The following is a 26,587-nucleotide window of genomic DNA, read 5'->3' as shown; positions in this document are numbered from 1 at the left end:
ACTTGTCCAAACTTGTCAAACAATAAACTCATGGCGTCAATTGGTCGTCATGGCAACTTTGCAATATACTATACCTACCCGTCATTTTATGGTAATTAGTAATAATAATTAAATCCACCGCATATGATACACGTAATGCGTGACGTATTAGAACATAATTAAATCCACCGCAAATATCCTCGAATCCACCGCAAAATTAGTAAATCCATCGCAAAAATACGGATCGTACCAAGCGACCTACTAAAAATAGATGTGACCTATCCAGGAGGGTGCTCAGAAGCGGCTCTGATTGCTTTTCAAGAACTATAACGTCATAATAGGGGTTGTTTTAAAAATAGATATGACCTATCCGAAGAGGAGGTGTGAAGTCACTATGAAGGGTATGACGTCATTTCATGGGGCTGACGTCATTGCAAGGGTTGATCCACGATCCACCCTGATCCACCCGTCGCAAAACCCCTATTCTGTATACTACTTGCCATGCCTTGGCTATTATATTAGTATTCTTAAAAAACGTCAATTTATTTTCCATTCACAAAACAAACGAACTTAATTTGCTCTCAGAACATGACAAAAAGGCAGTTACCTATTTCTTCCCGGCCCACTTCCACCCTGTGATACCATAGTTATATTTTATAGAAATACAAAAATACACTCAGTAATCCACTTCCGAGATATGCTTCGCTTGTCACACACAAAGGTTTTAGTACCAGGCTACGTGCAAAATTAAATTGAACACTATGCACGAAGCATTGCATTGAAACCTTTGCACGTGAAAAGCGAAGCATATTTCGGAATACTCCCCTTCACAGTTCCCTAAGCCATCTTGAAAGGTAGCCATGCCTTTGCATCGAAGCGAGACGAACGGTGAGCTTGCAATGATAGAGACCTTTTTTAACACCTTGGACAATTATTCACATGTCACATGTATAATTACCCTATAATGTATTCATTTTAGAAACACAGTATACGAAACCTTTTCAAAGCCTCCATGTCTTTTGTCTGTGCAACAATTCATGGACATATTCCATGTGGTGTATTTCTTGATACATCTAAATAAATCACTTCCCATGTACCATTCCGGTAACAGGTTTTACGTTTTTGTTTTTGAAATAAAATAAAATAAAATAAATAAATCACTTTTATTTGTGTCTGGTCGTTCTAGCGCTTTCACACTAATTGGGGACACTTTTCGCTCACACGTACTACCACTACATTTAACATTCTATGCACACAACGCTCAACTCATATGTTGATTTTTACCCGCGGCAACCTGCAATGATTTTTCAATTGATTGCATACAAAACGTAAGAGCATTCATTTATTACATAGTAAACATAGTGGGATATTGTATATTTATCGAGTATTACAAACAAGTTACAAAAGCTAGGCGGGAACGGATTTACGGTTCCTAATTATTTAACGAACGTCTTCACGCGATTTCCATTTTATTATTGTTCTTATTTTTGTTTTCTAGGTTTTGAGATTTTATATGTATTCACAGGCATTCTAGGTTTTTCTTTTGGCTTGATAATGACCTACTCTTTAAAATTTATCACAGCTTTTCTTGTAAAAAATCTTTAATTTAAAGTGCTTATAAGCCTTCCAGGATTGCTTCTTAATTTGAAAGCTCTTCTAAAATAAATAAGAATGGCCCCTACTTTCTTTTTGCTCTCTCTTTTCGTAGCTGAGATATTTAATATAGAAATTACAAAATGATGACGTCACACAAGTGACCTAGTGAAAAGTCAAATCACCGTATTGAAAATATCTCCGCGAGAATTAGCCCAAAATGGCTGAAACTTATGTTGGTTATAGTATAGAGTAAGGCCCCTTCCACACGTATCCGCAAATTTTTGTATCCGCAATTTTGTTTTTACGTATGCGGGTTGCGTCTACACGTGTTCGCAAATTTTTGTGTCCGTATTCGCAAATTTTACGAAAACGGATACGTGTGGACGGCGAAAACGATTCGAATACGCTGCGTGTGGATGCAAACATTTTCATTATCCGCAAAAAATAATTTGCAGATACAAAAATTTCCGGATACGTGTGGACGGGGTGCTTGATAGTGTTGCCATGGAAACAACCTATAGGAGTAGGCGTAGCTCAGTTAGTTAGTGCGCGGCCTTGAGAGCAAGAGGTCTATAGTTCGATCCTCAGGAACTCCACGTCTGTTTCGTTCGTTTCTCTCTGTTCTGTGTAGCTTTAATTAGCTTTAAATACCCGTTAAAAGGAGCACTGATAGAGTACAAACACTATGAGTGTGTAACATAAATACCACTAAATACTGCTAAATTATGCAAATCCTATTGTTTTCTATTGTTTAATTAGCACTGTTTAGTACTAAATAGTGCAAAGTGTTGCACACTTTTAGTGTTTGTACTCTAGTAGGAGGGGGTAGAGGGCGCACCTTCTAGCACATTAAACATGAGCCCTTGTCTTGGGAGATTTGAGCAACCACTCCCCGCGTTATCGAAGTAAAACAAATTACCTTTACCTTTACCTTTTTGCCCTTGGACCTAGGCTTTTTTGAAGATAAAACAAGAATCCTTAGTTCTATCTTCTGGGATTGATATTTTTAATCGTTGTTATCGCAATAATTTAGCTTATTTATAGAGACTTTTAGTTGACTTAAAATGAAAAGAGTATTCAAACATTTAATCCCATGTCAATGAGAATTTGCTACAAATAATCTTAAGTATAATTATGTAAACAGATGTAAGCTTATTAGCCAATCACAGACGACCAGCTGATTCATATATTGCTGTTTCGTTAGTAGAATACTGGAAAGTTTCATCGTTTTCATTAGTGCGAAAAGTATGGACACATCATAGTATAAATCAGGCTCATTCCTAATCTACAAATATTTACTTGTATCAATCACTGTACTTGGTTTCTGAAGCAAAAAACTTAGTGACGTCAGTAACGCAACGCTGTTTTCTCCTGTTGCAAAACCGCATCTGTATAGTTTTACTAATCGAGTGTCATTCTACTTCACTGGTTAAAAGATATACAAAAGCGGTGCATTTTTAGACTATTTGAAAAAAAAAAAACCCACATTAAAAAGGTGTACACTTTTGAATAAATTCGGTGCTCGGAAGTTCTGAAAGAAAATTACACCTAGAATGTTTCAAAGTACCCCCTCCTCCAAAAAAGAGGTACATAAAAAAGATAAAGTGTTAAATAAGCTGCAGCATACCAGCACATTGGGCAACCCAGCGCACGCTCCAGGAGCGTCTTGTCTTTCAACAACTTCACCTTTGCTTTCGAGACCTCCCTTATTAAAGAAATATTCTGAAGGTCTTAGGTAATGACCTCAACATTCAGAAACACTAATAAAAACTGTTTGTAAAGATGTTAAACTTCTTAAGCAAGAACTTAAAGTAATGAAATTGATTCGGCTTCATTCTCCAGCAAATTCTGAGGTCAGGATGCTAAGAGACGAAACTGTGCTTCTAAAAAATATAACAAAAAGACGTAAAGGCTGAGAGAGACTCACCCAGACTGGCGCTGACATGTCCAACACAGGAATTATCGATGGGAAATGCTTCCTGTCGAGTTAATATTAATATTGAGGTAACAAAACTACCAAAAGGAATTGAAATCATTGAGAAAAATAATCAAACTGCAAAAGATCAAGATATAGAGAAAAAGTAAATACTGAGTACTCAGACTTACCCAGTATTTTTGTTTCTTAAAAACAAAATACAAAATTCGTCAATTTGCTTCCCAATTACTATAACCGGTTCCAAAATATTTTGGGCTTTTCCATTTTAGAAAATTAGAAGTGATTTGTTATCATTATCGCAGGTTTAAGCACAGTTAGCCCAAGCTTGGTTTCTGTGGTGTCCTGTTATAAAGAAATGTATGGAGATTCATCAAAAATTTCAATAAAATCATTGAAACGTGAAATAAAGCCTCGAAATTTTACCCTATCATTGAGAAATAGAACTTCTTTCGCTCTGCGTGGTTATTTTTTAAATTTAGCCCATTTTAAGATTTTTTCCTTCACCAGTAAGAAAGAAGAGAAGGTTGGAAACTCGAGTCCCAAAAGCGAACCATCACGGGTCTTTGAAACCTCGTACGTCTTGGAATTTTCTTTCCAGCGCCAAATTTTAGTCATGACCCTTCTCTCACATCCCTATAGAACCGACAAAGTCGCATTAGAGATTAATCTTCGCGTCTTTAAGCCATGAAATTTGCCTGTATTCACATACTACCTCGCTTGTTCTGACCCGTGCTTGGAGCTCACTGTACACCAGTTCAACGGATTTCTTTCGGCAACCGACCCGAGGTCACGCCGGAAGAAATACTTTTGTATCTTAGGCCGTTAAAAAATACACTCACCACAATTTCGAAGAAAGATTATAAAGTTATAAATTATAAGTTAAATACTTTTGTATCTTAGGCCGTTAAAAAATACAGTCACCATAATTTCGAAAAAAGACTATATCCAAATCCAACCCGCATTTACGATACGAAGACTTCCGGCGTGACCTTAGCCTCCTTTGCAGCCGTTCTTAGGGTCGTCACGCAACATTTCCCTCCCCACAAACGTCTGCTTACTTGAGCCGAACATTCCTTTCCCAAAATTGACCAATCAGCACGAACCTACTAAAAACGAGAAGGTTCATGCTGATTGGTCGATATTTCGCGGAAAGCCACAGAACAAATATGGCATCCTTGGAAGAAGTGTTTCAGCGTATTTGTAGTGTTCATTGGAAAAAAATGCCTATTCATTTGGAGTATTTGCTCTTTTCGGTCTCTTTCCAAAGCAAAAGGTTGTGTTTAAAAGTAAAGTTATATAGCACAAGTAAACTGTATGACACAACGTCCTAAATGGCCGCAGTTAGCGTGTTTTCGAGGCTACGAATCCTGAGAAACCATAAGATGCGAATGTATAGCCAAAAGATAGTATGAGCTTATAAAATCAGCAAAAATACGATTCTAAATTTTAACAAATTCCTATGAATTATATACCAAAATGTTCAGGAAAGCGCGGGGTTTTCAAATCAACTTCTGGTTTGGTTTTTTTTTTTTTTTTTTTTTTTTTTTGACAGGTTCTGTTTTATTTTAAGGAGAGACGATTTTCTAGCTTGACCCCGGTTATGTCACGCATTTTCTCTTGTAAAATACATCCAATAGCATACATTCAACTAAAAAAAATCTATACCAACTGGTTATGGTAAATCGCTTATTTATCAAGCCCTGCCAATATGTTTTGACGTTCTGAACATCAGAGAATCGAAAAACAACATGGTCGTAGTAATATCGCAACTCATCAATATTTACACTTCTTCGATTTATCTTCTTTGTCGCTAGTTGTCGCCTTTCAAAATAATTCCAAAGCAAATTTTGACAGCACGCGGCATTCCTTTCAAGTTGTCGCAAAATTTCTAACGTAGGATTTGATTGGCTCTTGATAAGACAATAGGCCAATTTTGATTGGCCCATGATGTCGCATCGATAACAATTGGAAAGGAATGTTCGGCTCAAGTAAGCAGACGTTTGTGGGGAGGGAAACGTTGCGTGACGACCCTAAGAACGGCTGCGAAGGAGGCTAGCGTGACCTCGGATCGATTGCCGAAAGAAATCCGTTGAACTGGTGTACAGTGAGCTCCAAGCACGGGTCAGAACAAGCGAGGTAGTATGTGAATACAGGCAAATTTCATGGCTTAAAGACGCGAAGATTAATCTCTAATGCGACTTTGTCGGTTCTATAGGGATGTGAGAGAAGGGTCATGACTAAAATTTGGCGCTGGAAAGAAAATTCCAAGACGTACGAGGTTTCAAAGACCCGTGATGGTTCGCTTTTGGGACTCGAGTTTCCAACCTTCTCTTTATTCTTACTGGTGGGGGAAAAAATCTTAAAATGGGCTAAATTCAAAAAATGTGCTAAATTCACAAAGAAGTGCTATTTCTCAATGATAGGGTAAAATTTCGAGGCTTTATTTCACGTTTCGATGATTTTATTGAAATTTTTGATGAATCTCCATACATTTCTTTATAACAGGACACCACAGAAACCAAGCTTGGGCTACCTGTGGTTTAAGTTAACCAAGGCAATTGTGAGAGGGGCCTAGGCCCGAGTGAGAGACGGAGACGACGAGAGCGTATGTTTGAGAGATCGTGTGTCTTGGAGAGTAGAAAATAAATTTGGATTAAAACTGATTGGAAATCGAGTTACAAAATCGAATTGATTTTTTTGTTGATTTTTCAGTACAAATCTTTTTGCACTTCATTTTGAAACAAAAACTTTAGGTATTACTTCCATCATTTGAAATTTCATTTGAGTAGTTTTTATTGAAAAACAAATTGAGCATTCTGGTGGAAGGTGTGCTTCTTGTCATCATTTGTCCAAAGCAATACTCAAAAATTTTAATCACTCGCACCGAAAAGAATGACCAATTATGAAGAATTTTGATATAAATAATTGAATTCAAAAAATTCCTCTGACTGCAGGTTGCGAGAAATTTGACATTGGATTTTGACGAAGAACTTTTATTTTTTGACGTCACTAGTCTCCCTCTTTACATCAATCCCTACCGACATAGCCGTCTCAGCTGTAAACGCTAGACTAACACAAGGACGCACCAACCCCACTACCACTGACGTTAATGTCCTTTTGTTTTAAAATTCCACCAAAATCATTTTTTTTAAGAGTGACTGTCTGTAACGACCAAGCAAAATTCAAGATCCGTGGCAAACTTCGAAAAATCGATTTCGCTCATACTTTCAAGTTAGTTAGGGTAATGTATCCTAAGAATCGCTGTATAGTTGGTTTGATCAAATAACGCTTTATTATGGAGAAAAATGGAATTTTTCAAACACTCCCGAAAACGCCGTTCGCGACAGTAAATTTTGACTCAACTTTCGCGGCTGCTGGACACACAATAAGCAACACTGGGAATTAAAACAACCCATATTCTTGAAGAACAATCTATTGAGTACGATTTGCGTGACTTTGGGATCAATTGTACAATTTTAAGATAACAAAATAATTTTATTCGCTAGACGTGTGTTTAGAGTATCAAAAAGTAGGTCTAACAAACATATTTATTCTGCATGTGCTTAACCTCTCAGTCGCGTGAAACTTCGCTGGTTGATTATTCAGAGGTTGGTCTTTCTAGTGATGTAAAGAAATCTTTGGACAAATGATTGTGTGTCACGCAGTATGTCTTCAAACTTTGGTCAAATTACTCATTTCTGACCTCTGGCCGCTTTCTATAACAGACAAGATACTAGTGTTTATAAGTAAAATATAAACTCAAAAACAAGCTTAAAACACTTTTATAGCCTTAAATAATGTAGCTGTTTAAGAATTCTTACCTGGCAAACTCTGAAACCTGGATTTTTATGAATGTTTTTAGACACAAAATCGATCTGGTTTCTTTCATTACCGACTCGAACTTGTCAACGGCCGAGTGCCACAGGGAGCCCAACCTTTCTTGTTGTGGTGCAAAACACAGGAAACCCAGATTGATTAAAAAATCGTTTTAATTTGTTTTAATGATGATGCAAACACACACAATAAAAAATTTCACAACTATTCCAGTAAAACTTACTGAATTACATGATAATCTATAATATGAATGACTAATAAAGTGGGGAAAAACCTGCAGTAGAACCTTACTAATCAGTGGTAACAGTTCTAAATTGATTTTAAAGAAGTTGAACCGTATACACTACATGCAATTTTTCTGCTCGGCATGTCATCATAAATGATCACCGGCCTCTAAGGTTCATAATTAGTACCGAACAAATGTATGTGACAGAGGCACCCACGACTGATTCGTCAAAAGAGGAATGTCAAAACCTAACCCTCGTGCACGTGTTCACAAAAGCAACCAGGATAGCTTGTTTGTGATAGCAGTTATAGTTGACGTCATTCTCCAGTTGAAACGTGCAATGCCAGACCTGAAATCCGTCAGCTTTAGACAAGATAACGCTGCCTGTTATCACAGCTCCGTAACCATACTTGGAGTTCAAAACCTCGCCAGGAAGCACAAAGTGAACGTCGTATGGATTTTTCAGGTCCTCAAGGAGGCAAAAGTCCTTGCGATCGCAAAGCTGCTGTACTGAAGAATCACATGCACACTTATCTAAACTCTGGAAATGACATCACGAGCGCAGTACAGATGAAAACCGCTATGGAATCACATGGTGGCGTACGTGGTCTAAGTGTAGCACTGTGTGGTTTATAGATTCCCGGGACATATTCCACAGAGAAATGGGAAGGCGTAAGCCTTGACAATGATGTTATCTTCAAAAAGCGTAACATTGTGGTTTGGAGAGCATACGGCGTTGGAAAAGGAAAAAAGATACCCAACACGAAATTTGAAACAACGAAGACATCGTCAGCTCTAGCCTTACCCACCCTTAGGAAGATGGAGTATTCTGATGACCAGGTTCCAGATTTCTGCGATGTCATACCTAGACAAAGTAGGACATATAAACCAAAGACCACTACAGATTCCAGCAAGGAAAACAGCGATACCGATGATGACACGCTGTTCACCTGTTCCGAAGAAGGATGCGTAAAAACTTTCCAAAGATTTTCATGTTCTGCATCTACTCCAATAAAATCGTGGGTGCCTCTGTCACATACATTTGTTCGGTACTAATTATGAACCTTAGAGGCCGGTGATCATTTATGATGACATGCCGAGCAGAAAAATTACATGTAGTGTATACGGTTCAACTTCTTTAGAATCAATTTAGAACTGTTACCACTGATTTATAAGGTTCTACTGCAGGTTTTCCCCCACTTTATTCGTCATTCATATTATAGATTATCATGTAATTCAGTAAGTTTTAATGGAATAGTTGTGAATTTTTTTATTGTGTGTGTTTGCATCATCATTAAAACAAATTAAAACGATTTTTTAATCAATCTGGGTTTCCTGTGTTTTGCACCACAACAAGAAAGGTTGGGCTCCCTGTGGCACTCGGCCGTTGACAAGTTCGAGTCGGTAATGAAAGAAACCAGATCGATTTTGTGTCTAAAAACATTCATAAAAATCCAGGTTTCAGAGTTTGCCAGGTAAGAATTCTTAAACAGCTACATTATCTAAGGCTATAAAAGTGTTTTAGGCTTGTTTTTGAGTTTATATTTTACTTATAAACACTAGTATCTTGTCTGTTATAGAAAGCGGCCAGAGGTCAGAAATGAGTAATTTGACCAAAGTTTGAAGACATACTGCGTGACACACAATCATTTGTCCAAAGATTTCTTTACATCACTAGAAAGACCAACATCTGAATAATCAACCAGCGAAGTTTCACGCGACTGAGAGGTTAAGCACATGCAGAATAAATATGTTTGTTAGACCTACTTTTTGATACTCTAAACACACGTCTAGCGAATAAAATTATTTTGTTATCTTAAAATTGTACAATTGATCCCAAAGTCACGCAAATCGTACTCAATAGATTGTTCTTCAAGAATATGGGTTGTTTTAATTCCCAGTGTTGCTTATTGTGTGTCCAGCAGCCGCGAAAGTTGAGTCAAAATTTACTGTCGCGAACGGCGTTTTCGGGAGTGTTTGAAAAATTCCATTTTTCTCCATAATAAAGCGTTATTTGATCAAACCAACTATACAGCGATTCTTAGGATACATTACCCTAACTAACTTGAAAGTATGAGCGAAATCGATTTTTCGAAGTTTGCCACGTTTTGCTCGATGGTTACAGACAGTCACTCTTAAACCAAGCCCCAATACTCCTCTTTATAGTTCCATTCAGTGATCACGAATAATAGTTCCTAGCCGAGGCTGGAGTTACCGCGCATGATAAACTATAGTTTTGCTATGCGCGGAAACTCCAGCCTCGGCTAGAGACTATTATTCGTGGTCACTGAATGGAACTGTAAAATGGAGTATTAAAGAGTGACTGTCTGTAACCATGGAGTAAGGCGTAAACCTTGACAATTATGTTATCTTCAAAAAGCGTAACATTGTGGTTTGGAGAGCATACGGCGTTGGAAAAGGAAAAAAGATACCCAACACGAAATTTGAAACAACGAAGACATCGTCAGCTCTAGCCTTACCCACCCTTAGGAAGATGGAGTATTCTGATGACCAGGTTCCAGATTTCTGCGTTATCATACCTAGACAAAGTAGGAAATACAAACCAAAGACCACTACAGATTCCCGCAAGGAAAACAGCGATACCGATGATGACACGCTGTTCACCTGTTCCGAAGAAGGATGCGTAAAAACTTTCCAAAGATTTTCATGTTCTGCATCTACTCCAATAAAATCGTGGGTGCCTCTGTCACATACATTTGTTCGGTACTAATTATGAACCTTAGAGGCCGGTGATCATTTATGATGACACGCTGAGCAGAAAAATTACATGTAGTGTATACGGTTCAACTTCTTTAAAATCAATTTAGAACTGTTACCATTAGTAAGGTTCTACTGCAGGTTTTTCCCCTCTTTATTAGTCATTCACATTATAGATTATCATGTAATTCAGTAAGTTTTAATGGAATAGTTGTGAATTTTTTTATTGTGTGCGTTTGCATCATCATTAAAACAAATTAAAACGATTTTTTAATCAATCTGGGTTTCCTGTGTTTTGCACCACAACAAGAAAGGTTGGGCTCCCTGTGGCACTCGGCCGTTGACAAGTTCGAGTCGGTAATGAAAGAAACCAGATCGATTTTGTGTCTAAAAACATTCATAAAAATCCAGGTTTCAGAGTTTGCCAGGTAAGAATTCTTAAACAGCTACATTATTTAAGGCTATAAAAGTGTTTTAAGCTTGTTTTTGAGTTTATATTTTACTTATAAACACTAGTATCTTGTCTGTTATAGAAAGCGGCCAGAGGTCAGAAATGAGTAATTTGACCAAAGTTTGAAGACATACTGCGTGACACACAATCATTTGTCCAAAGATTTCTTTACATCACTAGAAAGACCAACATCTGAATAATCAACCAGCGAAGTTTCACGCGACTGAGAGGTTAAGCACATGCAGAATAAATATGTTTGTAAGACCTACTTTTTGATACTCTAAACACACGTCTAGCGAATAAAATTATTTTGTTATCTTAAAATTGTACAATTGATCCCAAAGTCACGCAAATCGTACTCAATAGATTGTTCTTCAAGAATATGGGTTGTTTTAATTCCCAGTGTTGCTTATTTTGTGTCCAGCAGCCGCGAAAGTTGAGTCAAAATTTACTGTCGCGAACGGCGTTTTCGGGAGTGTTTGAAAAATTCCATTTTTCTCCATAATAAAGCGTTATTTGATCAAACCAACTATACAGCGATTCTTAGGATACATTACCCTAACTAACTTGAAAGTATGAGCGAAATCGATTTTTCGAAGTTTGCCACGGATTTTGAATTTTGCTTGATCGTTACAGACAGTCACTCCTTAAACACTTTCTACCTAAAATAAATGGTAGTGCGATGGGATTTCAAATACCTGTTGAAGCTAGAGGCTACGCAAGCTTCACAGCTACATCTATAATCTGGTGATATGTAGTTAACTAACACACTATGATATTTCAGCGGGTTTTTGACCACGCGCATGCTCTTTGGTTCAAAAACGAATTACCAATTTAGTTGTGGATGTCAATTTGATAAAACAGAAAACAGGTTTTTGACCAATTATCGATTTTGTATTGACAAGTGCATATAATGGGCCGCTTTGTAAATTATTGCTGAATGAACTTGTGGTATTCGATGTTAGTTTCATCAACCGTCGAGGTAAGTCATCATGATTTTGTGACATCTTTCGGCTCTAAATTCCGCGTCCTTAAATTCAAAAGTACCTTTTTCTACTTGGTTCAGCATCTTATATTTGTCAGTTATCTTAAAACCCGACTGGTGAAGGAGTTGGTTGAGGTTGTATTTTTTTAGGAATTGATTGGTTGGATGATTCAATATTCCTTTTTATTCTCTCAAGTCTCACGCATTCCTTTCCAAAATGCAAGTGCTTGCGAAAAAAGCTATAGTATAGACAAGAAATACGTCTATCTTTTCCCTTAGTAAAGTCACGATAACCAGTATATTTCGTTATTAGAGCAAAACTTTCATTTATTTCTTTAGCATGAATTTACATTCATATTCTATATTTTATTTGAATACCTGAAAGTCAACCAAACCAAGGCCTGACCAGCCATATTTTGATGTTTTCGGAACCTTTTGAGTAAAATTCGCGTGATAATTCTGTCGTGACTACATTTCCCTTCATATAGTAACCTCTAAGCACAGTATATGTGGTTTTTAATCATTTCAAACAAATAATTTCTTGTTTTACTAAATGTAATTTTAAAATTTGGATGACAAATTTCTGCATATGTCAATATTTTGGCGTAATTTTTATCTACAAACTTTAATTAATATTCAACTCGAAATTATACACTCGTCATTTAGCAGATGTTCGACTGACGTACCGCAGTGTTTTCTTCGACAAAAAGCGTAATCTACAAATGGGATATCATATTGTCGTCCTATGTCAACATATTTCATTTTGATTATAATATTTTTAATAAAATTGATTTTTACGGCGATTTGGGTTTACCCTTTTTGCGGTGATTTTTAACGATATAATAAATTTTGTCTTATGGTGAAAAAGAGATATTTGTGCATGTTATTTTGATGTCTTTATCAATCCTAACTATGACCTAAATCGCCGCAAACATCGCACCTCAAATGAATTGCTGAAATAAAATCGTCCCGTGTAAACGAGGCCTTAATTCCGGATCCCACGCAACACGATTCCCCCCCCCCCCCCCCCACCTAATATTTTAGATAGCAAAGCCTACCAGCTATTGGGTGTATTTGATTGATCGAATTGAATGTTGATCATGAAGAACAATGCATTGGCTTTCTGCTCTTAATTTAATTTCTTCTTTTTTTATACAATATGTAGTAGGTGTAATTAATAGTAGATAGAGGAAAATAAACAAAGTATAAAGGCTATTTTTTTATCTTAAAAATTTGAAATTTTAAAAGTCAACGAAGGATTGACAAAGCAATAAAGTCTTTATTTCAATTCGTTTCGTGGTTAAGCCAACTGATTTTTCTTTTCTTTTGTTTTTTAATCTTTTTATCGTGTTTTAGAAATCTTTTTCTTGCTATTTTGCATCTTGTTTTGAACAGTGGTTCAATCGTTTTTTTTTTTTGGGAGGGAGGGTGGGGGGGGGGGGGGTTGGAATATGCGATAGGTTTGGGGTTAAAGTAGAATTGATTCTCAAGCATGATAAAAAGCACATCTGCACGTACGTAGTTTCCATTCACACGGGCAAGGTAAAAACAAACTTACAATATATGGAATTTCATTAACCAGGCTATATTTGATTATTTGTAGAATTCCATTAACATCGGTTAGTATAGAGATAAACAGGAACAATTCTATTAAAAGGGTTGATGCACAAGTTAGGCTTCATTAAGTAATAAGTCGAAATCAACGGTAAGTAATCAACGGTAAGTGAAATCAACGGGGAAGGAACTACAACCAATAAGGTTGTGCCAAAAACTATTTTTATATTTCAAGCGTGATCTTCTAATTTGTTAGGAGAACTTGAATAAGCAGGTGAATGAATCAAGGACAGCCATGTTGACTCTGCTATACTGATTTAACAGGAACAAACTGACAATCACGTTTGTTGCGTTGGATAATTGTTTTACTAATGAATTCGCGGTTCGTGTCCCATTTCCTCCTTATATGATTTTTTTTTTCTTTTTCGAGAAGAATGTTTAGCACGAACGTCACGTACTTATCTGTTAGAAACCGGTTTTGGAGTAAACACTAAATTTTCCACTGGAAATAAAAACCCCCGAGATTTTGATCATTTCATTTTATAATTCATTTGTCATCAGCACTGATAGATTTCAGGTATGCAATTTTGCAGCGCTGTTATATTTCACCAGTTTTGGACTAGTGATTCTCTTTACCGAATAATAATAATCATAATTTATCATGACTTATTATTGATCACTGAGGATCATGGAAACCTTTTCATATCAAACAAGTAAAACGTTTTTGATACAAACTGCAGCTTGAGGATGCCCAGAAGAGGTGAGAATATAACTGGTAGAAGTCCATCAACAGTTATCAAGCGTTTGAAACATGTAAAATGTATCTACCCATAATCCTTGTCGCCTCAGCTTTATAGGTTGTCAGGTGACTAACTTTATTCAAATAATTAAGTATATTTAGATTATTATTTATTTTTGTAGATAACATGGGGTTCGGCGATGACTACTGTAAACACGTCTGGGCTCCCTTTGGTTTATCGATCACAACTTCAGTGATCACCAGTCTTCTCACCGTCATCACACTACCTGGCAACCTACTCATTTGCATAGCGATATTAAGAGACCCAAATAAGGAACTAAGAACAACGTTCAATTATTTATTATTCAATGTTGCCATCTCGAATCTTCTCATTGGTGCAGTGACTGACCCGATTTTTGTTTACTTCCATATAAGGTTAGTATCAATGTCATATTTTATTCTCTCTACTTTATTCTCTCACATCCCCATAATGCCTTGCGCCTCGGGGGGTAACCAATCAAAACATTGTTCCAAATTGAAAGGTTTCTTAATTGAATTTATTCTATACCTGCTTTTATATGCACAATACTGATTGTCAGTTTGTTCCAAGTTATTTTTGCGTGTAAAGATCATCAAGAGTTTTGGTCTTGTATTGACTTACGAAATCCCCAACCAGATGGAAAATGTATTGACTTACGAATTTTTTTAAAGATTTACCTTAAACTTCTTCAAGCTTCTATCTTTTTCTGTTTTTTACCTCTTCATTTTAATTTTGGATACCAAACAAGGTATTGTCAACATTGTCTGATCAGCCTTCAGCAAAAGAAGTGGGTTTTTACCCTCTGGTTACCCCCCAAAGACGCAAAGTATTACGGGGATGTGAAACTTAGAGAACAAAGTTATTAATGGGAAGCATGGGTGGCGTAGCCGAGAGAGTGCTCGCTTCTCACCAATGCGACCCGGATTCGATTCTCGGACTTGTAGCAGCAGGTAGGGGGACTCGCGATCGATGCCAAAGATATACGGGTTTAACTCGCGGATTTACGAAGACGGGTACAGCAGATTTATCGCAAACGGAGATTAAAATATCTTATAAATATACGATGCACGAATGTAAGAAGTTCGTTAACGACTTTTGCATAATTTGTCTAAGACCTAAAGTTATCGTACCTAAGCCAGAACCCTTTTGGTGTTGTGGTAAAAAAATGCAAATAGAAGATGACACGTCAGCACAGTGTTACAAGTGTGGTAAGAATATTCGTAATGCCGTACCAAATGCTACCAAAGAGCAATATTACGCCAATGGAGGTCGTAAGAAAACGCCATATAAGAGATTAAAATACTTCAGGGACTGGATGAGTCATATCCAAGGTTTACATCCGATATATTTAAGCGACGAAGTAAAGAAGAAAATCATAGACCATTTAGAAGAGCCAACCCCGCAAAGTCTACGGAAAACGCTGAAAAAATTAAAACTAGGGAAATATTACAAAGCTATTCCCTATCTTTTGTCTGAAATTACCGGTAAGTCTATTCCCGAGGTTTCTGATATGACAAAAGGCGAGTGGATGTTTTGTGGGCTGGATAAGGATATTCCTTATTACCCTGACGTAATCTACGAAATATTTTACGAAATTGACCCCAACCACCCCCTGTTAGGATGGATTCCGAGAAGATAGTGAATCTTATGGCATAAGATGAGCGAATAGCATAAATCTTATGCCATAAGATGAGCGAATAGCATAAATCTTATGCCATAAGATGAGTAATTAGCATAAATCTTATGGCATAAGATTACGCGTAATTTCCAGACTGAAGTTCAATATGTAAATAGAATCCTGTCACGCTTTTTTCAAAGCAGATGTTTACTGAGCAAGCTTTCTTTGAAGCTCTTCTTTCGCTTCTTGGTAAATCTTTTTGCGAGATTCCTCGGAAAGATCTTTTACGACTGTTTTTTTATTCCTTATGTCCGTCTTTAATTTCTCGTATTTGTCTTCTTCGGCCAGAATAAGCGAGAATTCTACGTCGTCTATCTTTCTGTCACGCAAAGCCTTTGAGACAAGATCGGTAATAGTATTTACTTTAGCCCTAGATAGAGCTATTGTCGTGTCATGCTTGGATATTTTCGTGGATAGCTTTTTCATAATGCCCGTAGCAACAGCCGAAATGATACCACAAGCTGCCCCAACGCCGGCCAAAGGAACTCCAACGATTATTCCCGGCCCAGTAAGCGAAGTAGCAACGCCAGAGCCCGTTAACACAACAGATATGGATCCTGAAGTTATCGCAATCTTATGTAGCGCACTCCGGGCTCTAACGTACTTTTTTCTAACTTTTTCATAGTGTTTTGCCTGCCCTTCCAAGTAAGCCAGGATTAAGTTCGCTTTATTCAGACGAAAGTTTTCGGCGTTTAGTTCATTAGGTGTAGTATAGGGAACATCTGGGTACAACTGAGGTGCTGATGGTATAACATCCATTATATATACTAATGTACGACGCTTTTGGGAATGATATTGAGGAGCAGCCACATCACGACAACCGGGATTACTGGAATTGGAGAGCATTTAGGAAGATGTTTCCGCATGCAGACCCTAGTAAGTTCGAAAGGAGACCCGATGGGATTTACTATAACGGCTCTAGGATGTACAGCAACGAGGATTTGAAACCTACGCTGGTCGATCAGATAGACAATCAACTGAAGAATTCTGGTTATGTTAAACCCACACCAACACATCCAAAACCCGTGCAAGGTTGGTCAAAGGAATTATTGCTTGGTACCGGTACTTATCCGATACCCGCGGTTTCATTTGATAAACATCCAAGTTTGGATTTGACATTGAACATGCGGATCTCTAACAACCATTCCTTTTCGTTAAAGGTGCGAGATATCTTCAAAGACGTACCCATTAATCATACCACCGCTAAGGAATCTCATGAATGGTTAAGTGGTCCTAACATGCGTTATTGGCCGCAGCAACTAAACTTTGCGGTTTGGTGTGCCACCAGCGGCTGCGGTGTAAGTGCGAAGTTGATGAAGAATTCGATATTTATGTTTCACTTCCACTTTACCGTCCGAAGAATACTGCATGAGATGGGTGTTATTGCATTACCAGGAGATGCCACGTTTTATCCAAGAGATAACAAATACAGCGTGCCGGCTTATGATAGACTTTGTAAGGAGTTTGGTGTTGTAGCGAAGGATTTCCGATGCACTACGGGCGCTAACAATGGGCTGGGGCATATTTGGGCTTATTGGGGGATTGGTGGGCACGAGCTAAGCAACAGGGAAGTGCATACGCTGCGGTTGCAGTGGGACACTGGGTATCACAAAGAAACTCACGACAGTAGCACCTTCTTTGAACCAAATGCCAAAACCACTAAGGAAGTCAGAGACGGACCTCTGTTCAAAGACGAGGGCGGTAAGTATGCAGGGGCTAACCCGCTGATTATCAAGATTACCAACGACGAGCAAACGAAGCAATACTTTAATTTCATACCCCCAGAAGGTAAAGGACTAACCAAAGCCGGCCTTGCCCGTTTGAACCGCAGCATAGAAGCTTACGTGTATTCCATCCTTGGAGCTCAGGTAAACACCCGATCGAGTATAGTGGGGAATACCGGCGCCGCAGAAGAGACGCGAGCCGAAGCCTTGATCTTATTCGAAAGTTCGATTTTGGAGGGTGATATTAGCAAGGGCGTACAGCGTTACCAACTAGCTATACAAAATTCTAAGGCAAGGTTGGACTATGCAGTAACCCCGGGTTGTTGGTTAATGCTTAGTAATTTATCTATAGATACTGGTTCTGTAGTAGGATACAACAACAAACTTCAACGAGCTACTAAGGATATGAAGTTTGGGGTGAACGACGTGAACTCTGACACTCTTAGGAACATTCCCCATTTCGTGGAGAAGTCAAAAAAGTCGCATGAAACGAAGCTACCCGTAGTTAAGAAACCATCAAAGAAGGCCCTGCCTGCGATACCTGAGGAATATGACCATAACTTACTAAAGGTCGGCTTAACCGCTGCAAGCATTGGTCTGAGCTATTATATATGGCGATGAACAACCCCTACGTAGCTGGAGTAGATTGTGTTTATACGACTTACACAGGCGAGAAAAAATACACCCAGGCGTCTTGGGTGGACGTTGAGGGCATGTCAGTGAATTTGAACTACTCAGGGAAGAAGTTAATCCTTTGTAGTATTTGCCTTGGATCAGTAAGTCACGCCAACATTGGTTTTAGATTTTGTGATGACAACGGCGTACTGCAGCCTATGCGTGTGAAGACAAACAACAGGGAGCCTGTGCATTTCTCCGTAGAGCCGAACACCGACAGCGCTGAGAATTTATCGGTTTGGACTTTTCATATGGTCGCCGATTGCCATGGGAAGGTAAAGCTGCAAATGCGCGTAGATGACACCGGGAGCGTTTGCATAAATAGCATAGAAAATCAGAGAGATGAAAAATATAACCACGCAACCATTTGCACTCTTACGGTAATGAGTCTCTAGAAGCAAATTTATTTGCTGGTATATATGAACCCACATACTAAGGAGGATTCATTCCTTTATTTTCTGGAGGAAGATAGATACTTGCGTAATGCTAATTGGGTTGACACGGAATTGTGGGTGAAGGTTGGTGGGTTGGGATTGATTATGTGCACAATTTGTATTAGCGTAAGGGAGGAATATGGTATTGGATTTAGAGTAGTAGATGAGAATAACGATCCATTGTTACCATACAGAACACTGAAAATACTAGACGGTCAGCTCATTTTTCATATGAACCGCCAAATAGTCTAGACGATATAGTACCAATAACCTTTCACATGGTAGCTAATTGTCAATACGCAAAGCTTCAGATCAATACTGACGCAACATCTAACGTTAATGTCGAAGTTAAGATAAACGCTGTTATTTCACAATCAGCTGCGCCAAGCGATTCTACTTTTAATCATAAGACCATTTCTACTATGACTGCCATACCGCTAGTTCCGCATTATCAAGGCGGTGCGAATACTATCTTTACTTATCCCCAGTCGAGAACACCCCGTGCACCCGACGACGATTATAAGCCGCCAGTAATACACAAGGATAAGATCAACCCCGCATCTTCTTCAAAAGGACCACGCCGATAGCGACGACCAAGATCCAAATGTTATTCCCCACAAACTTTAGCAGTTCTCCGCCGGCCCTAAGTGCCAGGCCAAAAACGCTACCCAGCAGCCCAGGAAGACCGGCTGCCATCTTTTTTCCCAAGTCCGTTAGTCCATTGCCTAATTTCTTTACGCCCGCGCCCGTAGCCTTAAGCGTGGATAGGATGACTCCTACTACGGTACTAATAGCGACCGCAAATGCCAGTGGAATACCATACTTTACCAGAGCTCTTTTTACCTTTTCCTTGGTGGTAAGCCCCAGCTCTTTTTCCAGGTTTTCCTTTTGAGCCCGCAATTCCGCAAGGCGTATTTCGAGCGTATCTACTTCCTTTTGAGCTGCTTCCCTTTCTTCCTCGGTACGAGTTTGGTCCTCGATTACTTCTTGCTGCCGCTCTATTTGCCCCTCCAGGTCCTCAATGGCCTGATCTCTTTGCCGGATTTGTTCCTCCTTGGTGTTAATTTCAGCCATTAACCGTCGCCGTTCCACTAAAGAGCCGGCTATGGTGGTTTGCAGGTTATTGGTATCGTCTTTAATTAAGTCTAACTCTTGCAGGGCGAGGTTAAGAGCCCTTTGAGTTTGATTTCTTTCGCGTCGAATTTGGGTTCTTTAGTCTACCAGCTCCCTTATTTCTTGATTTTTAAATTCGACTTCCCTCCTATGCGCGTCGGCAAGCCGCTGGTTTTGCTTCATGTATTCCTCCTCCCTTTCTTCCAACGTTTCCCGCAGTGCTTCCACTGAGGCGCCAGAGCTTTGGGCTTCTCCTAAGTCCTCCCGTGCTTTGTCTAATTCGCGCAGGGCCTGATCCACCTGATTTCCTATTTCTTTTATTCTTTCATCTTGATGGGCGGACTTCTTTTCAGCATCGGCAAGTAGCTGACCTTGCTTTGCATATTCTACATCTTTTTCTCTTAACTCCCTTTGCAGATCCGCGGCACGTTTTTCCGCGTTGGTCCTTTCGGTTAAGTTGTGCAGCCTTTCTAACAGGCTTCTAGTAGCACGCTGAAAGCCTCTTAATCTCAAGACGTCACCCCTAACGTTGCCCTCCTCATCAAAGAGGTTTTGCGGTTTTGTCCAGCGGTCTTTGTCGGGAAATCTTAAGTCTTGGACGCTTATGAGGACTTTGTTTCCCTTTTCCGTGAGCTTTACGTCGTCAGCATCAAAGTTGTCGTAGCGCAGCTCTAGCTCCTGCTTTGCCCACTCTACGGTTTCCCGCGCGGCTGCTTGCGGCTCGCCCATGTTTTGAAGCTCTATGTGCTCACGCGGAAACGTGTACTCGCGTGCTTTGGGATGTCTTAGGGCCTTTGCAATTCTATTCCTTAGGGAATCGTCGACTTGTTGGGTGGGAAGCAGCGGTTCTTCGTCACCGTCGTTAATGTCAGCCTGACCTTCCTCAGTGGTGGGATCGAAGTCGGGGTCTGTTCCTTCTACTTCCATTATATATGATAAGCTCAAAGTTAAATCCCAACGTATTACCTAAGCAGGTTGGCGGACTGAAAGCAGAACGCACCTTTCACCGGGTCACCTTTACCCCCAGCAGCGCAAAGCCAGGGGAAACCCTGTACGTAGGCGTGCCCCGCCTAACGGATAACCTAGTCTTAGTTCCTGGCACCTTGGCGTTAAGGTTCGACCTAGCGGTGCAGTCAAGCCCCACAGACGAAAGGATTATCGTTAACAACGTGGGTCGCAACATCGTTTCTAAGATGAGAATCAAGTTTGCTGGGGAATCCTTGCTGGACTTAAATAGGTACGATCTGTATACCACGTACAAAGACTTATGGTTGACAGCCTTCGACCGCGCGCAAAGGATAGAACAAGGAATTGGTAGTGTCATTCTACGTAAGGTCCGCACACCTACGAAAACGCAACCTACTGACGGCAGCGGAGAAACCGCAGTGGCAGACGCAAAGCGAATAAAGACCGCCTATGGTAGCAAGTATGTCATACCACTGGACTTTGAAGTAATCACGAATCACGGTGTGTATTACCCAAGACAGTTATCCGAGCTACAGTTTGAAGTAACTTTAGCAGATGCTAATAACATCATTGGTGGGCTAAGCACTGCACTTACCACAACAACCCCATACTCTATTACCAACTTAGAGCTACAGTACGAAACGGTGTACAGCGAAGAGCTGGCCCGTAGTGCTGGCATGGAATACAGCTCCGGGAAGGCATTCTTATACGACCACGTAGTAATGTATAAGACGTTTAGCTTCTTGGATAAGACGGATGAGGTTATCAACCAAAGCATTAACCTCCCCCGAAGAAGTCTCACGGGGCTAATGCTGGTGTTTGCCAAACCCTACGAGGCTGGTAAGTGCGACTCCGAGGCCTTTCACAACCCCAACATTACTAACGTGGGGGTAAATGTCAACGGAGTACCCAACAAGGTCTACTCCCAGGGAATAAAGCCCGCAGACGTGTACAGAGAGGCCATGCGCAAGTTTGGCGACCAAATTAGCCCTGAGGAATTCTTTAAGGATAAATATGCGTTATGGATCGATATGCGCACGACGAACGACGAAGGCCTACATGGCCAGGGTCTACGTCTTGTAAATACGCAGGATGGCATAACATTGGAGATCAAGCGCACCAAGAACACCAGTGCGAGCGACGGCGACAAAATAAACTGCTACGTCTTCGTCGTGTCTGACGCGCAACTGAGCGTAGAAATGAATCAGCTAAAGAGCGTTGCATATTAATGTTAAAATATTTCTTAAATATACAATGCTTCGCGTATTTGAAAACAACGACACCAAACTGCAATGCATAGTGCAAGGCGACAAACTATACTTCAAAGCGAAGGAGGTGGCAGCCGCGTTAGGCTATGAGCGCCCCAGAGATGCAATCAGAGCACACGTATCTGAAAAATACCAGAAAAAATGGGCTGATCTACAAGGGGCTGCGAATCACCGCTCCTTTACTACGCAACCAAATGCCGTGTTTATATCCGAACCTGGTTTGTACGAACTGATATTTAGCTCCAAACTACCCAAAGCTGTGGAGTTTCGTGATTGGGTCTTTGAGGAAGTCCTACCCGCGCTAAGGAAAACGGGTAAATATGCAATAGAAAGGCGGTTTGGCGGCCCAAACAAGTTAGTATTCAAGATCGAAAATGAAGCCGACCTACACGCGAAGGTAGTCGACTACATACGTAGGTTTTACCCCGATTTCATCATAGCGCCGGGTCTTGGCGAACTTCAAGATTCAGACAGCAAGCGAATAACCTGCTGGCGAAAAGGCTACCAAGCCGGTCAACCCGACCTTTTAATCCTAAATGCGTATAAGAAATACCGCGGGTTGTGTATTGAGTTGAAAACCCCAAAAGGAAACGGCGTCTTATCCGCGAAGCAATCTAAGAAAATCTCACAGCTTGACGTAAATGGTTACCTAACGATGGTTAGCAACGATTACGACATTATCTGCCGTGCCCTGATGGATTACGCGGATGGCATTCGTATTCCCTGTAGGGGCTGCGTGAAGCGGTTTAAGTCCTACGCCACTTTGAAAACGCACCTAAAGATATTCCATAGGTATAATGAAGCTCAGCTTGACTCACTGGCGTGATCTTGTCCACGGTAAAGCATACAAAATAAAAAATTACGTCGTCTTCGAAGACATCGACCGTTTACGGTTAGTCCTCAAAGACTTAGAAGGCAAGGAATATTCCCTTTGGGCGCCGGATTGCGTGCGGTACGTAATTCAGGGCGAGGAATTCACCCACTTACGCAGCTATGGTAAGGTAAATGGCCGATGGAAGTTTGACATTGAAAGAAGAGTCACTCCATCTCCTCTTTGTAGTTAAGCGCGTCTGCTAAAGTCCGCTGCGCTTTAGGATCCGCGGAGCACCAATGCCCCACAAAGGATCTTTCGGAGAATACCCTGTCGCAATGAAGGCAGGTGTATTTTTTACGCGGCTTACGAGGGGTAATGCAGTCGGCAGGTAGTTCGCAAGTAATACAGTCCATATATTGAAAGGGCGATTAGAATGCCTCCCAGAAAGGCGGCTGCGTAGGCTAGCATATACCTTTTAAAAGGGGTCCTTATATTTATTAATGTTTCTTCTTTTCTTATTGAGTTCTGCATACCTTCTCCAAAAAGGGTCCTTATATTTATTAATGTTTCTTCTTTTCTTCTTAATAAACAATCAAAGAATATTAATAAATATAAGAGTGTGTTTTGAGACTCTTTGCGCAAACCCTACTTTACTTACGGGCTTTCCTTACCTCCATGTTTTGAGCATGCCAATCATCAAAACGATCCAAGTACTCCTTAAAACCGCGGGGACAATGCTGCGGGCACAAGCACTGCCAGATATGATCATCTCCTTTCCTTAAGCCGCCACACGCGTCACAGGGCACACTCCAATACTCTGCGTTCTCCCAGCGCGTACCTTCGGCGCGGTCGAACTCCGTAAAGCGTTGGTCTATTTCTTTCTTACGAAGAGTTAACTTCCTTATGGTTTCCGCTGGGCAACATCTCGCAGCGATATCACCATGCTCCTCGCATACGACGTCCAAATCATAATTACCACGACATCTATGTTGATGCCATGCGTCCGTGAGACCTTCATCGCAGCGCGCACACACATCCTTTAAGCACACCCTATTTTCTTGGTGGTATTGCAACATTTGGGGCGTGCTAAAGAGCCGATTGCAATCAGCACAGCGTCTTTCCTTAGACTTCAAACACACCCTTCCTTCCACGTGATATCGCAGCGCCTGTTTACTGCTAAACTGCCGGCTGCAAGTGCCACAGGTGGTGACGTTATCCACCTCTTTAAAACATACCTTCTTTTTTTGGTGATACTGCAAAGCCTGTTTGCTACTGAACTCCCTGTCGCAATCCCTACACTTCATTATATAATAAGAATTTATTAACCCTTATAAGGGATACTTAATAAAGTCCTGCACGCTTTCCTTCGCCCAACCGGCCATCGTCAAAAGCGCACCAAACCTTTCCGCACGCTTCAGACCGCACATTTCATCGTACAATTCCTGCACGCGCTCTTTCAGCCGATCGATCTCCTCCCTTTGCATTTCTATGGTGTCTCTTTTATCTTTTGCGTCGGTGGCTTGGGCTACGGCTGCAATGTTGGATGCATTCGCGGCAGGAAAGTTCGAAAGCGGCTACGTGCATACAGCGGTGCCGGGGGAGGAAATATTGTTGGAGTGGCAGAACAACGCAGCCACGATATTCGTACCGGAAGGCCCCGGCTTGGACACCTACCACGAATTGGCGGCAAAGATAGACTATGCAATACCCAAAAATTCATCCAGACTACTGGAAGTTCCAGCGCCGCCAAACAAAGAATGCGTGCAGGCGCTACGCATGCAGCCGAGCGAATACCAATGCTGGAAATACGCAAAAACCACCTACAGGGGCAAAGAAAGAACCATCCTGTTCCTATCCAGCCGATGCTCCGAGTGCGTATTGGAGGGCTGCACGGCGGAACATGCAACCACGCCCGTTTGGGGACACTTCCTGCAGGCGCAAAAAATAGACTGGGCGCATATTTCGCCGCCTTTGTACTGCAAAATAGGCAGGGAAAAGACCACTGCCAACAAAAGGAAAGATAGACTGGTGCATGTGTCCACCTAGGACATTGCATAGATCTTTTTGGACCACAGCGGCCTTCCAAAGTAGGTCTTCGTATTTCGTGTTGTTTTGTTGTGGGATTGCTAACAAGCAACAAGAAATACGAAAACCTTTTTTTGGACTCTTTGCAAAGATAGGAATGTATTTTGGAACTCTTTGCACTACTCCATCTCCGGAATTCGAGAGCTTGGTTTTTTTGGTGGCTCTGGAATATATTTGTACACGGCTTTGGGTTCTTGTCTGGCGGCCCAAACAAGCGCTCCAATACCCAAAACGGCGAACAGCACATTCCCAGCTATCTGCCAGTCTATCTTTGTGGATACTTCGTCCACTTCCTTCTCTATTTCTTCCACCTCGCTGTTGTATTCGTCGCAGCCCACCGCATCCATAGCGGCTTGCAACTCTTGGCGAAGTTTCCCTAGATCGCCTAGCAATTCTTCTTTCGTTTTCTGTAGGTCGTCGAGGACAATAGCAAAAGAATCCTGCACCTCCAAGAAATGTTTCTGCAGATCCGTAGTAGGCGGCTTCTCGGGTATTGCTACCTCTACACCATTTTCCTTTTCTATTCTACGTATTTTGGGTATTCCTATCCCGTATTTGCGGGCTACCTTCTGCAGCCCCATACCATTCTTTCGGTCTTCCAAAAGGTCTGCAATTTCCTCTTCGGATAGTATCTTGGGTGTGGCCATATATATCTGTGGACATGAAACATACCCTATGGATTCATAGGGTATTCCATGGACAAACACTATGGATCCATATGGTAGATACCTGTTTGTCCACAGATATAGCATGTATTTGTACATAGCCACGGGTATAGCTGCATACATGCTGGGAAAGCAACGGACAATACAAATACTTTTGGAAATCTTGGAAGGTCTCTACCGAGCGCAAAAGACAATACGGGAAGTTCGCATACCAGGCCACGTGGCGACTTTGTTGCAGCTACCGCGGCGTCGATAGGGGAACGAATCGTTCCTCTCCCATCTTTCGGGAAACGCATACACTCTTTTGGGACACGCATACACTCTTTTGGGACACGGCTGCACATCTTTTGGAACACGAATCTACATCTTTTGGGACACAAAAAAAGGCAGTGACGATCCATACACTCTTCTAGACGCGGTTGCACATCTTTTGGGACACGAAAAAAAGGTAGTCGAAACATGGTTGTCGAGGCACTGACAATCCATACACTCTTCTAATAGTTTTGTCTGTCTTTCCCTCCATAAATGTAGCGAAGACAAAGTCAGCGTCTGAGTTATCCATCACCTGATTTCCGAGCCTGCGCACAGTTTTGTTTTGAATGTCGTTGATGGTGGTCATGTATATCTAAGGAATATTTTAACCTCCGTTTACGATACCAAAATACCCGTAAATCTGCTGTACCCGTCTTCGTAAATCCGCGAGTTAAACCCGTATATCTTTGGCATCGATCGCGAGTCCCCCTACCTGCTGCTCTTGTCGTATGTAAGTAGAGTTGTTTGTTGGTTGTCTCCTTTGCTTCGAGGGTTTTTCTCCAGGTTCTCCGGTTTTCCTTCTCCGCAAAAATCAACTCCTAAATTCTAATTCAATCTAGAAAGGGCCTAGATGAAAATTACTCTTTGTTATTCGAGTTACAAAATTTTTGTATTTTTTTTGTGTAATTGTGTAAAGCTTGTGGGTAAGCTCACAATGATTGACGATGAATCATGACAAGGACCTAACTACCCAATCTACCAAACTGACTTCCACGGCATTGTTTATATTCTTACTGCTTATGTCTTAGGGAAGCCTTCGGTTATACCGTGATCACGTGGTACGCATTACCTCAC

At 40.6% G+C, this 26,587-nt stretch overlaps 1 pseudogene; it reads right to left on the bottom strand.

Annotated features, from left to right (window-relative positions):
* Positions 1-26,587, bottom strand: part of LOC148910627 (uncharacterized) — a 124,898-nt pseudogene that overhangs the window by 5,406 nt on the left and 92,905 nt on the right.

This window comes from Actinia tenebrosa, unplaced genomic scaffold (genome assembly GCF_029948245.1).
Source record: "Actinia tenebrosa isolate PJP-AT-01 unplaced genomic scaffold, QUT_ActTen_1.0 PGA_scaffold16__25_contigs__length_10494907, whole genome shotgun sequence".
Classification (NCBI taxonomy): domain Eukaryota; kingdom Metazoa; phylum Cnidaria; class Anthozoa; order Actiniaria; family Actiniidae; genus Actinia; species Actinia tenebrosa.
The sequence above is the reverse complement of the archived record's forward strand: the minus strand, read 5'-3'. Positions and strand labels throughout refer to the sequence as shown.